This window comes from Ceratotherium simum, chromosome 29 (assembly GCF_057802395.1).
Source record: "Ceratotherium simum simum isolate JZ-2026a chromosome 29, ASM5780239v1, whole genome shotgun sequence".
NCBI lineage: Eukaryota > Metazoa > Chordata > Mammalia > Perissodactyla > Rhinocerotidae > Ceratotherium > Ceratotherium simum.
The window spans coordinates 20501521-20522065 of record NC_141928.1 but is presented as its reverse complement, the minus strand read 5'-3'; the positions used below and the strand labels follow the sequence as shown (position 1 = coordinate 20522065).

The following is a 20545-nucleotide window of genomic DNA, read 5'->3' as shown; positions in this document are numbered from 1 at the left end:
AAAAAGGGGAGGATTGGCGTTGGGTGTTAGCTCAGGGCTAGTCCTCCTCACACACACACACAAAAAATTATGATCATAGGTTTCAGCTTAGCCCTTCACTCTTCAAAGTAGTTTCAGTTGTTTCTTTAATTTACTTTTCCTTTTCTCCATAATAACTATTTCAAATTTCTGCATTCTCTCTGCCACCACCCTTGCAGAAGATTGTATCACTTCCTCTTACCAAGTATATAAAAATATTAGAAATAAATGTCCTCAACTGCCCACAACCCGTCCTGTTAAATTTAGCTTTATGTGCACCCATCCTCCCAACTCTCCTCTGTTTATCTCAAAAAAAAGAGAAAGTTTCTATATCTGTGCAGCATACTCCAATCCTTTCTTGACTTTTCAAATTCCTCCTTTATCCATATCCGTGTCTCATTGTCTACTCCTTCCTCCCCAGTGGATTTTTCCAACCACCTTTAACATGTTTAATTTTCTCCCTCTAAACAAACAATCTAGAACAACCCTTTCTCCTCCATTTTGCTTCCTCTTTTCTCTTCCAATTCTCTCTTCCCTCTCCTTAGCAAAGCTTCTTGAAAATCTTGTCTACACTAGCTGTCTACATATCCTCACTTCTCAGCCACTTTTCAGACCTCTCCAATTAGGCTTCTCCCACCAATCTACCGAAAGTCTTTCAACAACATCATCAGCGAACTCTCTGTGTTGCTGAATCTTTGGGCATCTTTCAGTTCTATATTTGGGCAAGCATTCCTTTCTTCTTGAAACATACTATTTACTTTGCTTTGCTGACAACTCACTTGACTTGTTTTCCTTCCACTTCTCTAGTGACTTTGTCTCAAACTCCCATAGAGGCTTCTCTTCCTCTACCTGTCCTCTAAATGCTGGTTCTCCTCAGAGATGAATTTCAGGCTCATATTTCTTCTCAGTAGTCATGCTCTTCTTGAGTGATATCATCTACTCTCGTGGATTCAATTACAGCCTCTATGCTGATTATTCCAGATGTACATGCAGTCTGGAAGAACACATGGCCTCAAAGCACATCCAATTTCTTGCATGAAATTTCAACTTGAATGACCTGCAGGTATCTTTAAGTCAAAATTATTGATAATCTCCTACTCTCAGTGTGCTTTACCACACGTTTCCTTTCAAAAGTAAATTTCACTCAGGCTTCTAAGTCAAATGAATGAATGAATAGTATAATCCTCAACTTTTCTCTTTCTGTCTTATCTCAAATTTAATCTATTAACAAGTCCCTTTGATTCGCCTACCTAATACTTCTAAAATTTATCCATTTCTTTCCAACACACCATAAGCATACTGTGATTCAATCTTTTCCTGCTTGGGTACCAACAGCAGTCTTCTATATGGACTTCCAACCTCTACTGTTGCCCCTATACAGTCCATTCTGTATTTTAGAGCTGGAGATATATTTCTAAAATTAAAGTCTGATCTTTTCGGCCTTCTTTTTAAAAATCCTCAAATGGTTTCTTTTTGCTTTCCATCCATACTTAATATCTCAAATTTATTCAAAGTATGTTGGCCCTTGGCTGAAGCACTTTTATTCCCCGATCGACTCAACACTACATCTCCACTAAACACACACACACACACACACACACACACACACACACACATACACGCACACTCAACACGGTTACCCTGACCAATCCTTACTCATCCTCTATGTCTCAACTAAAAGTCATTTCCTCAGGAAGGCCTCCCCGCCTCCAGTTCCTAAGGTCTCCTTTCCATGTATTCTCATATATCCCTGAACTTCTGCTGGCATAACATTCACAAGCATTTTTTTAAAATCATGTGCTCTGTCTTCAACAAGCTTGAGTTACATGTTTTTGAAAAAGTGTGTGAAACTTAAAAATGCCTCTGTAGAGTAGTTCCTACAAGAAATAATAGCAAAGGAATGAGATCCAAGATTTCTACTGCATCCTGAAATTCTGGAGATAATACGTTTATATTATCTTAGTCTATAGTCACATTATTCAAATAGCTTGCACTCATATAATTTGAATTATACAAATTCATACTATGTGAATATAGGACAGAAGAATTTCAGTTAAAATGGTAATCTAGCATATGTATTTTTCTATATTTCTTTCTGAATCACCATGAAAATAATAACAATGAAACTAAAATTTATAAATTCACGAGGATGAAGAGAACCAGAGACAAGATGACCTGGAAAAGAGGCATTAACAAATTTTTGGAAGATGGAAAGCAGACGAATAAGTACTAACAGCCCTAATAGACTGGAAAATCCTGAAATCCAGGCACCTTTCAGAAGTGATCCTAGTGAAAAACAAGCTGATTTGCATCAGAGAACCCTGGAAAAGCTCAAAAATTGGAGGTACTAGGTAGCTTGGAAGGCACTGGGCAAGAAGCACAGACTGATCCAGAATCTACATGAGGAGTTAGATGCCTAGATGGTCTTACATGCCCTCTGCAGCCAGGCAACTGCTCCTTCATGACCCTCACAGGAGGCAAGAATTTCGTTATGTGGGGATTTAGAATGAGGGATGCTTTAAAGTGGAAAAGCCAGTCAAGGAGAGGGTACAGGCAAAATACCACTTTGAAAATAAGGAAATTAAGTGACTATTCTGAGGGTGACCACACTCTCCCTATCTTTTTTAGCGAACTAAAAGGCAGACAGAAGATGGGGTGGGAGGGGATGCAGGGGGTTTCCTCCCTGGGGATCCTGATTGGCCCAGAGGAATCAACAAGAGGTAATGACTTTAAATGATCCCAGGGAAACAAAGGGGTCGCTATTAGATCACCATGCAGAGAGGGCAACCCAATAATCAACACACCGCACCCAGACCAGATTTTTAGTCTTTATCCCTAAATATAAATGGATAATCAAGTATTCCCAGGCATTTGAGGACAGGTTCTAACATAAAAGACAAAACCCCAAATGTAAAACTATAATTAGAGGCTCAGAATAATTGCAAAAGCAATCCTTACACCCACAAAACAAAAATATGATGCTATAAAAACGAATGACCTGAGAACAAAAAAAGTTATTAGAAATTAAAATCTTGATTGCCCCTCAAAAATATTTTCAAGTCGAACTGAAAAATATTGTTGAGAAAATGTCCCATTCAGTATTGGGGATCAAAATGTCATCACAGTTACCAACAGAACACCAGACACTAAAAGAAAATGGAGCAAAGTCTTGAAAATTATAATGTCTAACATTTAATTTCTAGACTCTTATTCAAATGTAAAAGTAAAATAATCACAGGCTGAGATATGCAGGGACTCAAAAAATTAACCTTACACAGAAAGCTCATGTGTCCCAACAAAATAAGGGACCAAAATGTAAACAAGAAAAGGATAGGATTCAGAAAACAGTGGCTTCTCTATGGAAGAGAAGATCAAAGCTGTGCCCATAATGATGATGAAAGGAAGGTCCAAGGTAAGAGCCATTTGAAAAGGCTGGAGAGCAGTTAGTAGTCAGTCAGGACTAGAACCCAAGGATAGTGGGCTCCAGGAGAGAGGTCTCCAAGGGGTAAAAGTAGATGATAGGTAGATGGATAGACAGATAGAAAGACACATACATAGCTACGTACATACAAACATACATACGTCCATTTTTTGTTTTGTTTTTAACCAAAATAATAAAAGTTTTATGTTCTGATGGATATTTGGAGGCTTAAAAAAATCCCTGAACAAATGGATTATTGAGGCAATTTTAAACCTGAGGGAAAGAAAATTTATACAAAGAAAGGAAATAATTATGTTTTATCATGGCTCAGCTCTGAAAATATTTACATAGTCTGATAATATAAACACTAAACGTTGATTTAGTTTAAAATGTGATAGAACTATCTTGAAAAGTTAAGGGAAGGAAAATGCGCTTATGTGTTGGGCAAGGGATGGGCGTGGGGCACTTTGGAAGATGGCAGCCAAATCTTCACCCCATATAGTTAAAAGTCAGTGAATAATGTCTAGAATTAGGCCTAAAAATATATATTGCATAATTTAGAAAAAATGGAAGCAAATACCCAAAGAAAGATTTTGAAATTGTGAGCTTCAGGGAAGGACTCACTGGTGAGAAGGGGCAAAAGATTATTTTTTGTTAAAAGTCTTATGATACTGTTAACCTTTTAAAATATTTTCATATACACAATGAAACAGTGGGATTGGATGGGGAGGACTGCACAGGTAGGCGTGAATAAAAGGTCAAGTCCTCGCCCTTGCGTTGGGTGCTGAGTTCAAAAGTGCTGCTTGTATTGTTGTTCTTTATACATACATACAGCTGACATATGTTATTTTGTATGTATGCATCAATACCTAAAAAAGTATTTTAATACATATCGTTTATTAAAGAAAAAATACTAAAAGAAAAACTTGAAAACAGGAAACCTCATCTGTGTTAAATGTTGAAGGTTTTGGAAATGGATTTCCCTAAGCGTCTAGAGACAATGGGCTGCAGAGTCTCTAATAAGCTTCTTTTTCTTTGATTGAAAAATAAAAGGGCCTTGGGCCGGCCTGGTGGTGCAGTGGTTAAGTGTGCGTGCTCCACTTTGGCGGCCCAGGGTAGGCAGGTTTGGATCCCGGGCGTGCACCGACACACTGCTTGTTAAGCCATGCTGTGGCGGCGTCCCGCATAAAGTGGAGGAAGATGGGCGTGGATGTTAGCCCAGGGCCAATCTTCCTCAGCCAAAAAAAAGAGGAGGATTGGCATCTGATGTTAGCTCAGGGCTGATCTTCCTCACAAAATAAATAAATGAATAAAAAATAAAATAAAATGAAGGGGCCTGCCTCATGACCTAGTGGTTAAAGTTTCACATGCTCTCCTTCAGTTGCCTGGGTTTGCGGGTTCAAATCCTGGGCATGGACCTACACTACTCGTCAGCCATGCTGTGGCAGTGACCCATGTACAAAATAGAGGAAGACTGGCACAGATGTTAGCTCAGGGTGAATCTTCCTCAGCAAAAAGTAAATAAATAAATAAAACAGCAAAGTGTTGAGTGTCTATATTACACAAGTCTCTGGTAAACCTTTGTGAGTAGATCAAGGTTTGGCGTGTTTGAACAAAAGGTACCACTGTCAGACACAAGACCATGGAAACCACAGGGTGGGAGAAAACAGGTTGGATACTGCGTTTCACTAATGTCTATGCTGCTGCTGCAGACTCTTGCACAGGGCAGCTTGGGGTTGCACGTGCTTCTCATCCTGGAATTTGCTGATAAAAACAGTGGGAGACTGACATCAACATAGATCTCAGTGTTAGTTTTCTACTCTTTCTAATGGATCTAAAACTGGGCAAAGCCTTAATTGCTACCTTCCCTGTCTGTCTGCCAGCCCCGGGGAGATTGGGACCTTGTGTCTTATTCCCTCCTAGATACCCACTGCCATTTTTCTAGCATAAAGTGGAAACTAAATAAATAGTAACTGAATGAATAATTGAACTGCAGTTCCTATTGATTTTTTTTTTTTTGCTATTGATAAACCTGATGTTTGGCCTACTAAACATTGTGTAGCTTACAGCCAAACCTTATACTTACTTATTTATCTACTTCCTTCTAAAATGATATAATGTCAGGAAGATGGCATTTAGTGACAGAAGGCTCCAGGTTAATTCCTGGTCTGTCCTTTACCGACTGAGTCATTTCGAGCAACCCTGTGTGGCTCTCTAAGCCTAAGTTTTCTCATCCATTAAAGGATGAAATAAGACTTTCTCCATGTTATGAGGAGGGAATGAGCCAATAAATGTGTATTTTATAGACTGTAAAGTAATACATAAATGTCAGTTGTATCTATGACTGGTCTCTCTGATATATATTTTCCATGTATTCTTTCCATTTTATTCCTCTCTCTACCTGTTCTTTTACCAAATTGAATTTACAAGTGAGAAATTTAAGGACAATGCTAGTCTTCATGTGTTTATACTAAAAATTATTAAGCTAGGAACTGCCACAAATATTTATATCTATCTCTTTGAGTCACAAAGCCTCAAATATGTGAATCAACTACATTTTTCCCAAGATACTATTTTTCTTGCCATTTTTTTCTGACTAATCTACACAGAGTTAATCAGTTCTACTTAATATACTTAGTCACTAAGATGTAGGGAAACATCAAATCATTTTTTATTTTCTTTTTTAAATTGCCTATGTTTTTGACAAGGGCATGCTATATGTAGTTACAGATAAACTTCAATTAAGTTTAACTATCAAAGAACAAAGAAAGTATTATCATTAAATTACAATTATTTCATTATTAGATGTCTGTGTATATCAATGATGCCTGTTAGATGAGTTAATATCTTTGCAATGTAACAGAGGTCAGACCTCTCTGTTAATTATTTGTAAGAGAACGTGGTGAGGTAGAAGAAGCCAAGGTTTTGTAGTGACATGCCCTGAATTCAAATTCTGACTCAGTCTCTTAATCTCCCTGAGCTTCCGTTTCCTTCCATGGAAAAAAACGCATGAAGACACTTGTGAAGATGAAAGAAACAGTACAGGAAGTACCTGGTTGGCACTCAGTTAATGCTAGCAATCATTGTTGTTTTAGAGCCAGATTTTAGACTTTTGAACCCTTATTACTCCGATACCATTCTCCTGCTATGCTTGTATTTACAGACTAAATTGGATTAGAGGAGAGTGTTGGATACCAGCTGGTTTCCCGTAAGAAGACATGGGAGTCGCCTGGGTGGGTATAGAGAGAGTGACATCTCCAGAAGGAGAGAGTGGCTGGCCGCATCTGCGGAGCTGTGTCACACATGATCATAAAGCCACGGGTGCCAGAAGTGTGCGGAGGGCTTTACATGTTGAACAAGAGCAAAAACAAAGACAGACAGCAAACCAAGAGTGTCTGCTTGCTATCCCCAAACCACAACTGCATTCAAAGGAGGGTGAAGTCTGTCAGATAGAAAGAGCTTTGTTCTTCTGGAAACTTGGACAGCTTTGGATATGCACGTTTGGTATGAAAACCTAAAAAAAGTGACAATGCCCTGCTTTTAGGGTGCTCAGTGCTTTGCAGGATGGAGAGGGTGAGTGGGAGAAAAGGAAAAGAAGGAAACAGAGAAGCAGGGAGCCTGGTGATGACAGAGGTCTGTGAGAGCCTTTCAGGGAAGCCCCCAAATTTCTCCAGTAAAGTCTACCAAACTTATGCATGCTGGGGTGAATGATTTTGTTGTTACTGCTATATAATCTAAAGGGGAAAATGATGCCTAGATCAACGCAATGAGGGGAAGAGATCGTAGGCAGAATATTAGATCCCATGGGAAACTAAACCTCTTCCAGGGATTTGTATAAACTTTGGACAGGTCTTGGGATTTCTACTGGCCAATTTGGGAATTTGAAGCAATTGGATCAATTTCAAGGGGGCAATCTAACAGGCAAGGCTGGGAGATGTTTAAAAGACTTGCCCAAGGTCACCCAGTTAAGTATGTGGAAGGGCTGATATTTGAATCTAAGCCTATCTGTCCCCAGAAACAGAGCCCTTAGTTACCATGCCATGTCGTCTCTCTAAGACCATATTTGGATCATCTAGTGGGGGTTAGCTGGGCTGCCTACATCATAAACTACATCAGAGCTTTTGAATAACACAGATAAGTAGGCCTCCACTGTGCATATTCTGATTCCTTAAGTCTAGATGACACCAGGGGAATTTGTAGTTTTGAAAATTTCACCAGCTGTTTCTAATGGGAACTCAGACTTGGGAATGTAAGATAGTCCAGACTCTTAATATAAATGTGGGAAGCTGAGAGCCTTGGCTAGGAAGGGTCTTCCACAAAGACAAATACTGAGCACTTGGCTTTTTTCTGGAATCAGGAATAGAATCTGTATCTCTAGACTCAACATTCAATGGGACATACACATGAACACAAACTAAGAGTCCATACAACATCGAGTTTACAGGGATCAAATGACAAAAAAAAAAAAAAATGGTTTAATGAAGATCTTTTCTTTGTAAAAAACTCACTAGAAAGTCTAAAGAACACTTCTGTAACTTTCTAGGTTCCAATTCTGTAGGGTAAGAATTAGTCCATTTTTTATCAAAAAGGAACCTGAGACTAAGAGAAGGAAATGATTCTAAGACTACAGAGCTAGTAAAATGTACACCAGGATTCAAATCCAGTTCTATTACATTACAAAGAAAGACTACACATTTGATAAACAACACTCTCCTTTTCAAAGTGCGTATGTATTACACGAGCTGCTCTTAAGGTTGTAAAAACAGGGTCATTTTGTGCGTAATAAAAAGAATTCCTCTGGCTCTCACTCCCACCCACTGTTGTGCAATCCCCAGTCCCTCATAGAGTCTCGTCCAGGTACTTCTGGGGGTTATCCAAGAAGAGCGTGCTATGCTCTCCTTACCAGCCTTCTCTGCCTTCAGTTTGAAACTAGCCTAGCAAACTGAAAACTCACGGAGGCAATGAAGGGCAGCTCTAATGAAGACAGTACACAAGTGAAATGAAAAGCAGACTCTTGGATAAGCAAGGAGCTGAAAGTCAGAGGGTGGAGGACACAGCTATGGAAATGTATAGTGAAACTCACTCATGATAAGTTTTACAGTTAAGTGTCTTTTATATACTGCATCAGAGTGGACACTATACCAATGTCTGTATAGCTATAATTCTTCAACTGTTGCCTAAATCTGGACCTTGAATTCCTTATAGCTATAATAAAATAACAACAGAATTTCTCTTCCCTCTTCCCACCTTTCTTCCCTCTTGCTTTCCTTCAGCATGTCCTGTAAGGAAATGAAATGGGGATGGGAGTGGGGGCACAGAGGAATCAGTACGCCTGGCTGCCTGGAGGTGCTGATGTGTGTGTGCAGTAGAGGGAGCACATGAAGGTAGTGGTGTGGCCAGTGGCCAGTGGGGCAGAAGAGGGGCAGAAAACAAAGGCAGTGTGGTTGGGAGATTGCTTACATTAAGCAAATAAGTCAAATGGTTGAGCAAATGAGTAAATATTTTGAGAACAATGACAGCCAGTTTTCTCAGTGTTGGAAAAATAACTTATAAACATTGAAAGGAAGAAATCTAGAAAGAACCCTGAGGTTCAAGAATTGGAAGTTGTTCCATCCCAAAATTTAGTTGCACAAAACTATCCCAAAATTTAGTTGCACAAAACTATCACTTTTTCTGTTGGCATATCCTGTGGGTCAGGAATCCAGGCAAGCACAAAAGGCTCCATGATGTCTGGTCCATGATGTCTGGGGCCTCAGCTGGGAAGACTTGATGGTTGGGGGTGACCTGACTGCAGGGGGCTGGAATCCCTCCTTAGGAATTGATAGTTGAGCTTCTTACATGCTAGCCCAGGGATCCTATGGAAGTATTCTGGTGAACAAGGTGGAAGCAGCATAGCCTCTTCTGACCTGACCTCAGCAACCATGTAGCATTTCTGCCATATTCATCTAGTTACACATGTGCCACAAGTTAACCCAGATTCAAAGGAAAGGGTCATAAACTTACCCATTGATGGGAGGGGTGACAACAAATTTGCGGTTGTTTAAAAACAGCCATAGATTGTCATGAACTTGTATATGTATATGTATATATACACATGTATGTATAGATGTAAGCATATGTATAAGCATATATGTATATATGCATCCATATATGTATTTATGCATACATATACATATACATACATACATATATTTTTTCCTACCTCTGTCCATTGAGAGTTTCTAGAGCAAAGACAGGACAATAGTGATGGGAGGAGTCAGTTAGAAGGTGTTCCCAATAACCAAAGTTGGGACAATTTAAGCATTGAGATAAATAGCAGTAGTAACATATAACAACCCATTGAATTAATTGAAATTCATGAGTCCACACTGACACAAACAAAAAAGCAAACACACATATAAATAAATGGGGTGAAGGGATATTTCTTCTTTGTAGTAAGACGCCAACTAATAAATGTAGAAGGAATGATAGAAATACAAAAATCACCACCCGGAGTGTGACTATCATCATAGTCGGAGTTGATTTAGGCAGAAGTTATCAATGGATGCTAAGGCAGTAGGTGGAGTTCTGGGAAAAATAAGATTTCAGAGTATTCTTTGAATATCTACCCCCCAAATACTCATCAACTACAAAGGAAAAATGGCGACTTCACTGTGGGGATATCTGTCATTTAGCACTATGACCAGGTGATTAAGGTTTACATGACCAATGGTGGAATCAGTCAACACCATGTCTCCCAATGTAAGTCACTGAGAAGAAAACAGTGTAATTTCTGTGGTATTATTATCAAGATGTCACTGCCTACATTAGCTCATAAGGAAACATCAGGAAGACTCTGGTTGAAAGTTGTCCTACAAAATGAAAGGATTGTGCTCTTAAAATCTGCTAGGAACATGAAGGACAGAGAAAGGCCAAGCAACTGTTCCAAACTGAAAGAGAGTGATGAGATCTACCAACTAAAAGCAACATATTCCTGAATAGATTCTTTGGCCAGAAGAACAAACAAGACACTGTGGAGACCATTGGTGAAATGTGCATGGGGTATGTGGATTGGATGATAGTGCTGTTATCAAGGTTGATGTTCAGATTTAGAGGTTTGTCTGCTGGTGGTGTAGGAGAGTCCGGGGGAAGTTCACACTGGAGAATTAAGGAGTCATGGGGGCATCGTATCTTCTGTAGCTCTCAAAGGATTCAGAAAATGAGTAATGACAATGGGTGTGGGGAGAAAAGAAAGAAGACGGGAGAGAGTAAATGTGGGGAATCCGTATGTCATAGGTTGAATTATGTACACCCCTTCCAAATTCATATGTTCAAGTCCTAACCCCCAGTAACTCAGTGTGACCTTATTTGGAGATAAGATATTTACAGAGCTAATCAAGTTAAAGTGAGGTCATTAGTATGAGACCTAATCCAATATGACCAGTGTCCACACAGGAAGAGGAAATGTTGACACAGAGACGCGTAGAGAAATGACTATGTGAAGAGACATAAGAAGATGGCCACCTACAAGCCAAGGAGGGAGGCCTGGAACAGATCCTTCCCTCACAGCCCTCAGAAGGAAGCAACCCTGCCTACTACACCTTGATTTCAGACTTCCAGCCTCCAGAACCATGAAACAATACATTTCCGTTGTTTAAGCCGTCCAGTCTGTGGTACTTTGTTACAGCATCCCCTGCAAACAAACAACCATGTGCAAAGAGTATAGAAGTTCCTCATATTGTTCTTCCAACTTTTCTGTAAGTTTGAAATCATTGTAAAATTAATTATTTTTAAAATAGTAGTAAATTATAATCTCACATGTGATCATCTAGTAACACTTTTACATATGCTATCTTCTTTGATCTTCACTACACCCCAGTGAGGTAGGCGAGGTGGGCATCATTAATTGATTTATTTCATAATCCAGTAGTCTCTGTCTGAGTGGGCAGCAAAAGGCTCTTTGTAGTTAACAACAAATGGGAAAACGGAGCTGAAAGAGGAGGTGTTCTCTGAGCCTCTAGCCTTGGCAGTTGAGAGAAGTCAGTGGTTCATTCATGTTATCATTTTAATAGTTATCAGAAGGAGAAAGGCAAGAGAGAGGCTCCTTTAGAGTTTAGATTTACAGATTGCCCTTAACCTTGTTTCCTTAAAGAAAAGACCTGGACGAAGGATAAAAATCAAAGAGGAGAAAGAGGAGAGGCAGAAAGAGGAGGGATGCAGGAACATGATGGAGGAGAGAGGGGGCAGCGATGATCTGTGGCTGCTCTTGCTCCCCACCTGAAAGTTGATGAGCAGGCAGATGGGCGGCAAAGGGAAGTAGAGATGGTCCCTCCCTCCTCTCTCCTTCAGCTTGTTCATAACATCTCCAGAGTGTCATTTACCACCTGGTACTCTTATTTAATGCTGCTTGCCTCTTCTCTACTAGAGCCTGAGGTCTTCCAGGTTCTTTTGCTTCTTAGTTATGGGATGTTGAATAAAAATGCCAACATGATCCTGTAAAAACACAGTTATATGAAGTCATTCCTGTGCCCAAAACCCACTGGAGGCTCTCAGTCTCCTTCAGAGTAAAACCTAAAGTTATTCTCAATCATGTCCAGTATCCTCGCCGCAGCAGATCTGCCATAAACATTTGTGCTGCAAACATTTTTGCCACATAACTAGTTGGCCATAAGTCAATTTTGCCATAAAAAAAGATAAAATAACTGGTTGATAGTTTGGTTTCATTTTGGTGATAAAAGTTACTACAAGTGTGAAATAAGAAGAGAGTGTCGAGCCAGGTTGCATACCATGCTAGAAAATGACAACACATCAGTTTGCAAATTCTTGCAGTCCCAATGCAATACAAAGTTCAGTTACAAACACGCATCCAGGAAAATGATACCTCTCTTCACAAAGGAAGAAATTTGAGCAAAAAAGAAAAAATGTGATACCCAAGGAGGAGACGAATCAATAAGCCAAAAAAATAAAAGTATGATCCTATGAATGAAAGACTTGGAAGGCAAGTGCTTAGATATAATCCACACAATAGAATCAAATATTTGCACAGTATTTGCCATGAATCTACACATATTTTACATGTACTCAAATATTTTTTTGTATTGTCATATTTTGTGATAGACTTTTTAATATTGTTATTAATTTGTCATGTTCCATTATGTCCTTTTGAAGGTCCCTTTTATATTCTTCATTTTACGGCAAAATTGCCTTACAGTCAATTAGTTATGCTGCAAAAATGTTTGCAGCAAAAGTGTTTGTGGTGGGGCCGGCCCAGTGGTGTAGTTGTTAAGTTCCCATGCTCTGCTTCGGTGGCTCGCGGTTCACAGGTTCATTTTCTGGGTGCAGACCAACACAACACTTATCAAGCCATGCTGTGGAAGCATCCCACATACAAAACAGAGGAAGATGGACACAGATGTTAGCTCAGGGCCAGTCTTCCTCACCAAAATAAATACATAAATAAATAAAATTTAAAAAATGCTTGTGGCAAAGGTGTTTATGACAAAGCTGCCTAAGGGTGGGAATATCGAGAAGCATTCCCAAAACCCACATGGACTTAGGTGAGCAGACCCCCTCTCACCTCCTGTACTGCATCACCTCACTCCAGCCTCCAGAGACCCTCGAGGTCCCTGAAAGTCACCAAGGTCAGCCCTAGCATCAGGACTGTGTACTTGCTGTTCTCTATGCCTGGAACGTGCTTCTTTCAGATGTGCAGAAGGCTGGTCCTCTTACTTCCTCGGGTCTTTATTAAAAGCCACCTTCACAGCCAACCCTTTCTGAAATTCTACCCAAAAAATCCCACTCCCCCTTTCCTACTCAATTATTGTCCTTAGAGCTCATCACTCTGTAACATACTGTGAATTTTACTATTTACCTTCCTTGTATGAATTGCCCATCTTCTTCACTAGAATATGTTCCACAAGGCCAGAGATTTTTGTTTTATTTGCGGCTGTATCCTTAGCACATAGAGTGGTGTTTGGCTCAACAAATACTTAATGAATGAATAACTGGAGTGACTTGACTGTCCTGTGTCTCAGTTACATGATCAAAAACAGTATAATAAATATCAAATGCTGGTGAGGATGTGGAGAAACTGATCAGTCAGATGTTGCTGGAGAAGATCTGAAATGACACAGCCACTCTGGAAAAGAATTTGGTGGTTTCTTATTAAACTAAACATGCAATTACCATATGACCCAGCAATTGTACTTTTGGGCGTTTATCCCCGAGAATGAAAATTTATGTGCACATAAAAAACTATACACGAGTATTCATAACAGCTTTATTTGTAATAGCCAAAAACTAGAAACAGTCCAGATGTCCTTTAATGGGGAATGGTTAAACAAACTGTGGTACATCCATACCATGGAATATTACTCAGCAATAAAAACAAAATTAACTGTTTATACAATTTGGATGAATCTCAAAGTAAAAATAAAAGCTAATCCCAAAAGGCTATACACTGTATGATTCCATTTATATAACATTTCTGAATGGGAATCTTGAAGAGATGAAGAACTGATTACTGCTTTCCAGGCATCGGGGTTGGAGATGGTGATGGAATGTGGGAGGTGGATGTGTTCCTCCGCTCATGTTGATCAACTGCTGTTTCTTGACTGTGGTGGTGGATACACGAACCTCCATATGCGATAAAATTACATAGAACTAAGCGCACACACACATACACACACACACAAGTGAGTACATATAAAATTTTGGAAACCTGAACAATATAGGTGGATTGTATCGAGGTCAGTTACCTGGTTGTAGTATTGCAAGATGCTACTGTTGAGGGAGACTAAAAAGATAGTACCCAGGATCTCTCTGCATTATTTCTTACAAGTGCGTGTGAGTATACAATGATCTCAAAATAAAAAGTTTAATTGAAATGATGTAATAATATTTAATTTTGAAAATATGCGTTGAGTACTCAGTATGTACCTCACCTTTTCAGGGTAGTTATAAACACAAATGGATATATATATATATATATATATATATATATATATATATATATATACACACACATATACTTGTGTGTGTGTGTGTGTGTGTGTGTGTTCAAAGGACTTAGAATGCTGCTCAGCATATAGTGAACAACGCATTGCAGCTATTATTATTCCAATCCACCAGGGCAGAGTCTGTGTGCAGGTCATCTCTGATTCCCAGTGTGTTATTGTTTCTGATGCATATTGCAAGCCCCAAGTCAATGTGAGCTGAATAAATGACTTTTCCAACCCCTTGCACCAGCCTTCAAAGAGCATGGGTCAGTGAGAAGGCTCTCTCTGTGGAGTCCAGAGTAATCAAGAACCCTCAACAGGAAGATAATAGGATTACTTAGGCTCCACTTCCCAGCTTTGCCACTACTTTATTGTCAAGTTTTGAAAAGTCCATTTTCTTCAGCAAGTCTTTAGTTCCCCATTTGTGAGAAGAGGGATTGGAATAGCATTAATTTCCATGAGCCCTTTCCAATCCTTAAATATACATGATTCCATGTTTTACAAGTACAGAGAATTATCCTTCCTGAAACTTGAGCACTGGGCTGGGAGTCCAAAGGTAATTATATCTTGACTCCAAATCTCTGGCCTCCAGTTCCATTTGGGTTGACTCTTCTGTTTCTGGCCCTCATTAAAGCACAGTTATTAGCAACTGGTTTATACATTTATAGCTCTTTGAAGTATGTGGTAGTCAGAGTATCTGTAGATGATAGCAAGCCAAGATTTTGCAAACCTTTAGGGGATAAGAAATTGTAGAAACTTAAGCTATAATTATAGTATTAATCACTACCATTGCATCATCATCCTCCAAAGCCAAGGGGAGTTACGCTTGCTAAATTTAAAAACAATAAAGGTATGTTATGATTTATGAAAGCACAAAAAAGACCTCAGAAAAATACCAGCTTGTTTATTTTATTTAATATTTGTAACATAACCTAATGTATTCACGTAGTGTTTTTGAGAGAACTACTGAGTAATTTTCCACGCCAAAGGTTAGCCAATAGATGACAAACGTCCTTACTCAAAAAGGCAGGGTTTTACAGTGTTATGAACATTTCATGGATCATTCTTGCCCATCCTCCTGCTCTATGTCAGTGCATCCAGAAGGTCCAGCCACTTCAGGGTTGAAACTGCTTATATGTTTGTACCAATGCGAGATTCCTTGACTACTGAATCATTGCGTGTTTATTGACCGCCTTGCATGAACTCACCCCTGCAGAGACATCACGAAATAATTACAGTGAAATATGCAAAGTTCTCTAATAGTAAATACAATTTGTTGAGGAACTACCAAAGGCCCCCGTTTTACCTACACTAGCTCACCTAATTTAACTCTCACGACTCTATCAAAAAGATATTAATAACTCTGGTCTACAGAGACAGTAAACAAGATCAGAGAGGTCATGTAACCAAATCTTAAGATTTTTCCAATGTGGTAGACTACTTCAACCAAAATTAAAAAAAAAAAATCAAAATAGATGGATGGATGTTGGCACTTAAATTATAATGATAAAAGAAATAGAAATCAGCTATGACTACAGTAATTGATGAAGATGGGAAAATACTTTCAAAGTGCTGGAAAAAAATTGGTTGGATTGTACTGCCAGCAAAACTATTCTTTAAGAATGAGGCTGAAATGAAGACATTTTTATATAAATAAATAATAAATAGATTATGAATAATTCACATGAAAGAAATTTATAGAGAATGTACTTATGGGAAAAAATAATCCCAGTAACAATATCTAGGATGCAAAGAAACAGCAAACATTTGGGCCTATTCAAACAATGTTATCTGAAAAAAATGATAGTGTTTAATTTGAGGTTAAAAAATAAAAACCATCCAAGATGCAACTTAAATACTGGACAACTATAATCCGTGTATTGGGGAGGAGTTAGAAGAGTAAAAGCATTTTAAAGTCCATGTATGGGAATAAAAAGAGCTATTAGCTGGGAACTTTGTTAATTATGTATGTAATTTTTAGCATAACCACTAAAACACTAGAAAAAGGAGATTAAATAAGAGTGCATATGTTTGAATCCACCAAAGTAAAACTAACAAGCAAACAAAATCTACCCAAACAGGAGAGTAAAATTTCCAGGCCAGAGCAAGCATGAGTAAGGCAAAAGGAAGCTGGGTTATCAATGGAAACGTAGAGAGGGAAACTTATCCATTGGAGAACAATTCAAGGAAGATAGCATATTGACCAACAGACCTCTCATTGAAAGAATTCTGTACAGTGGAGCTTCCAAGCCCTCTTAGCTGAGGACCAGTTCTTACAACAGCGTAGATGTTCCAGTTAAAACTTAGCTAGCCAAAGAGATCAGCCTACATCAATAGTTCTCAAATGTAGGACTCCAGACTATACTTCCAAATATACTGAATCTATAGGGGCATTTTTAATCACATATCCCAAGAGATAATGAAGTGGATGGCCTGAAGACCATATGTTTGAGGGTCACTAGAATATTGCAGTCCCCTTGGCAGTCCTCTCCCAATGCAAATTAATACCAAGGCACTGGGTTTATATCTCAATCTCTGGCAGAGTTTGAGAAAACAGAAAAAATTATGCATTCATTTTAATAAGACATTACACTTCATATTGAAAAAAAGACTTCTTGGCTTAAAACCAGACCTTGGAGGCCAGCCTGGTAGCATAATGGTTAAGTTTGGCATGCTCTGCTTTTGTGGCCCGGGTTCGTGGGTTTGAATCCCAGGCACGGACCTACACCACTCATCAAAGCCATGCTGTGGCAGCGACCCACATACAAAATAGAGGAAGATTGGCACAGATGTTGCTCAGGGCCAATCTTCCGCACCAAAAAAAAAAAAAAAAAACCAGACCTTGGTACATTTGTGAGTTAATGTCTGTGAGTCTAATACCTCGTGAGAGACAGGCCGCCTGGTCTTTCCTGGTGACAACCAGACCCCAGTTCCTGCCATTTTTCTCATTTCAGCAGAGCTGAGGAAGGGAAGAGGTACGTATTTTCTAATTCATGTGCTTGTTCACTCATCCGTTAATTCTTTTACTCATTAATTTAAAATATGTTCACACACACACATATACACAATCTTCACACAAGTTTCTCTGCTAGAGCCCCAGGCAGATTGGCAATGCACCCATGATTCCTTCTCAAAGTTTGATTTATTTCCTTTGACTATGTCTTTCCCAGATCTCTGTCTATGAATGCACTGGAGAGTCCATTCTGCACCTTCAAATGCAACTCAGATCCTCAGTTCTTATACAGGGACAAAATTTACAGCAGCTTCTAGGTGCCAATCAGGCTGGGTATAGAGCAGAATTCTGTTTCCTCAAGTCAGGCCTCAATCAGCCCAGAAACTTTCACCTCACTTTACGGGTCTGTAAAGAGAAAACCTCATATTTTTCCTTCCTATGTAGAGAAAAACCCAGTTCTTTCCTAGTGTGTGTTTCTTCCCTGTGAGTCTCCTTTACTACTCACATAAAACACTTCACTTCTGACACTTCTGGTCACCAAAGAGATAGTATCAGATCCCACAGGTTAAAGGCTCAGTCCCACAAGACTGCCCCCTCCACCCCACACACATACACACTTCAGACACCAGTCGCAAGCCGAGCTTCCTCTCACCAGCTGGCTGTCAAGGCAAATAATCCATAACCAGTCTATAAATCAAAATTGGGGTGAGTTTATTATGAGCCAATTTGAGGACCATATAGCCTGGGGCCTTCCTTCCCCAAGGAGGGAAAGGCACCAAAGGAGTGGGGTGTACAGAACTGTTACATACCGTCAAAGGGCATGTATCACATATGATCGCAATGTCCCTTTTACAAGAGTGCACAGCGATTGATGGATGCAGCAGATATAAGGTGTGCTGTCTCGATAGGCACAGGATGAGCACAGCAATAAAATCCTAGCCTAGGAAGAAATGTTTATCCTTAAGGAAATGCCAATGTGAAGGAAGTTGCATCCTTATCTTAAGGGCATTTGTTCTTGGCTTTGGGACATGGTAAATGCTTAAAGCAGATATACAATGCATGTTCAAAGGCCACGTCAGGCTCTTTTGGAAAAACAAGGTCAGGCCAAATTAGTCTTACACCAAATTGCTTCCTCATATATTCCAATATATCCTGTTGCTTCCCATTTATTTATTATGGATGTAGATCAGAGGTTCTGAGGACCCCTCCTTGTGTTCAGTTAATTTGCTAGAACAGCTCACAGAACTCGTGGAAACACTTACCTATGTTTACCAGTTTATTAAAGGATATGATAAAGGATACAGATGAACAGCCAGGTCTAAGAGGGTCCTGAGCGCAGGAGCTTCCATTTCCGTGGAGCTGAGCTGTGTCACCTTCCCAGTATGGATGTGTTCACCAACCTGTAAGTTCTCTGAACCCTGTCTTTTTGGGATTTTATGGAGGCTGTATTACATAGGCATGATTGATTAAATCATTAGCCATTGGGATTTGGATTCAACCTCCAGCCCCTCTCCCCTCCTCCAGAAGGTTGAGGGGTGGGAAATACTGAAAATTCCAACCCTCTAATCACTTGGTTGGTTCCCCTGGCAACCAGCCCCCATCCTTTGGTTATCTAAGGGCTTTCCAAATGTTGCCTCATTAACATAACAAAAGATACCTTCATGGCTCTTATCACAGGAAATTCCAATGGTTTTCTATGCCAGGAAAGGCATCAAAGACCAAATATATATTTCTTATTATTAATCAAATTATCACAGGCTCCCAGAGCTCCTGCCCCTGCTTCAAATAGTGGGTCTCAATCATGACCTTGGTCTTGACTGTGCAGTCCCTGAGTTTTAGTATTCCCTTAGCCTTAAATTGATCTATGTCATAAGAAGAATGTTTACCCGAGCTCCCTCCTCCATGATTATAATTATAATGTATTATGTTATAATCCAGTACAAATGAACTCTGGTTTGGTTAATCTCAAGGACTATACTCTTAAAGTACAAAATACTTTCCTTAATAACCCGCCCAACTGTGATTGTTTAATATTTGTCTTTACTGCTAGGGAGTAAGTTCTAAGATAGTAGCAACTTAGATTGTGCTATATATCAATGTATCCCTAGCCACTGGCATAGTGCTTGGCTTAATGAATATTTTTTATCAGAAATAAGAGTGGCAAGTGTTATAATTGAGTAGATGTAAAAGGCCTAGGGAGAGAAGATGTGGAATAAACTCTGCATTTGAGGGATAGGGGACAGGGAGAGGATGCACAAAGGACATGACACTTCAAATGTGCTTTTAACATAATGAGGAGTTTGCCAGGCAATAGTGTGAGTGTGTGTGTGTGTGTGTGTGTGTGGTGTGGTGGTGGTGGTTCCTGGCAAAGGAAACTGCACTTTCAATGATATAGAGGTAAAATGAAAGGGAAGTTCACTGTGGTTGGATCACAGTACAGGGAAATGAGGTTGGGATGGAGAAATAGTGGGTAAATAGGCTAGGATGGGGGTGGGCCCAGTGGTGTAGTGGTTAAGTTTACTTCGCTTTGGTGGCCTGGGGTTCACAGGTTCTGATCCCGGGCGTGGACCTATGCACCACTTATCAAGCCATGCTGTGGCAGGTGTCCCACGTATAAAGTAGAGGAAGATGGGCACAGCAAAGGAGGAGGACTGGCAATAGATGTTAGCTCAGGGCTAATCTTCCTCACACACACACACAAAAAAAGGCTAGGAAGGTAAGCAGAGACCAAATCATGCAATGTGGAATCCATGTAAGGAGCTTGGGCTTAATTCTGAGAGCAAAGGAGTGGCCAAGAAGTGATTTATGCGTGGATGTAACCCAGCCAGAGGGATTTTTTTTTTTTAATTTTTATTTTGGAAAGAGCACTTATGACCAAAGCAGGACAAGATATGGGGTTACAGATCAGAAAATATACTACCTTGTTTATTGGGGAATGTTGTCAGAATAAAAACAGCTTGATATGACTCTCTGAGCCGTGCTTATATCTAAGAACCACACTTCAATCCTAAGTATGGGATCCCTACTCTACTTTTCCTTGACTCATCTATCATACATATTCATCAACATATCTTATCATTTTCAACCCCTAAAATGTTTTTAAAACCGTTGCCTTCTCTTCACTCCTATTGCCATTTTCCTAGTTCAGACACCCATCACCTCATCCCACTCTTTCAC

General features: G+C 39.5%; 1 long non-coding RNA gene across 8 annotated transcripts in view; it reads right to left on the bottom strand.

Moving 5' to 3' along the window:
* The window catches only part of LOC147913222 (uncharacterized), a 426551-nt gene that overhangs the window by 372863 nt on the left and 33143 nt on the right, over window positions 1–20545 (bottom strand). For 5 of the 8 annotated variants that reach the window (XR_015548937.1, XR_015548938.1, XR_015548939.1 and 2 more), the window contains one exon: window positions 14439–15625. The exons of 2 other annotated variants lie outside the window; for them this stretch is intronic. This is a non-coding gene — a long non-coding RNA (uncharacterized LOC147913222). Of the gene's footprint in view, window positions 1–14438; window positions 15626–20545 lie in introns of those variants that run through there. One more of the 8 variants, XR_015548935.1, reaches the window with a different exon arrangement.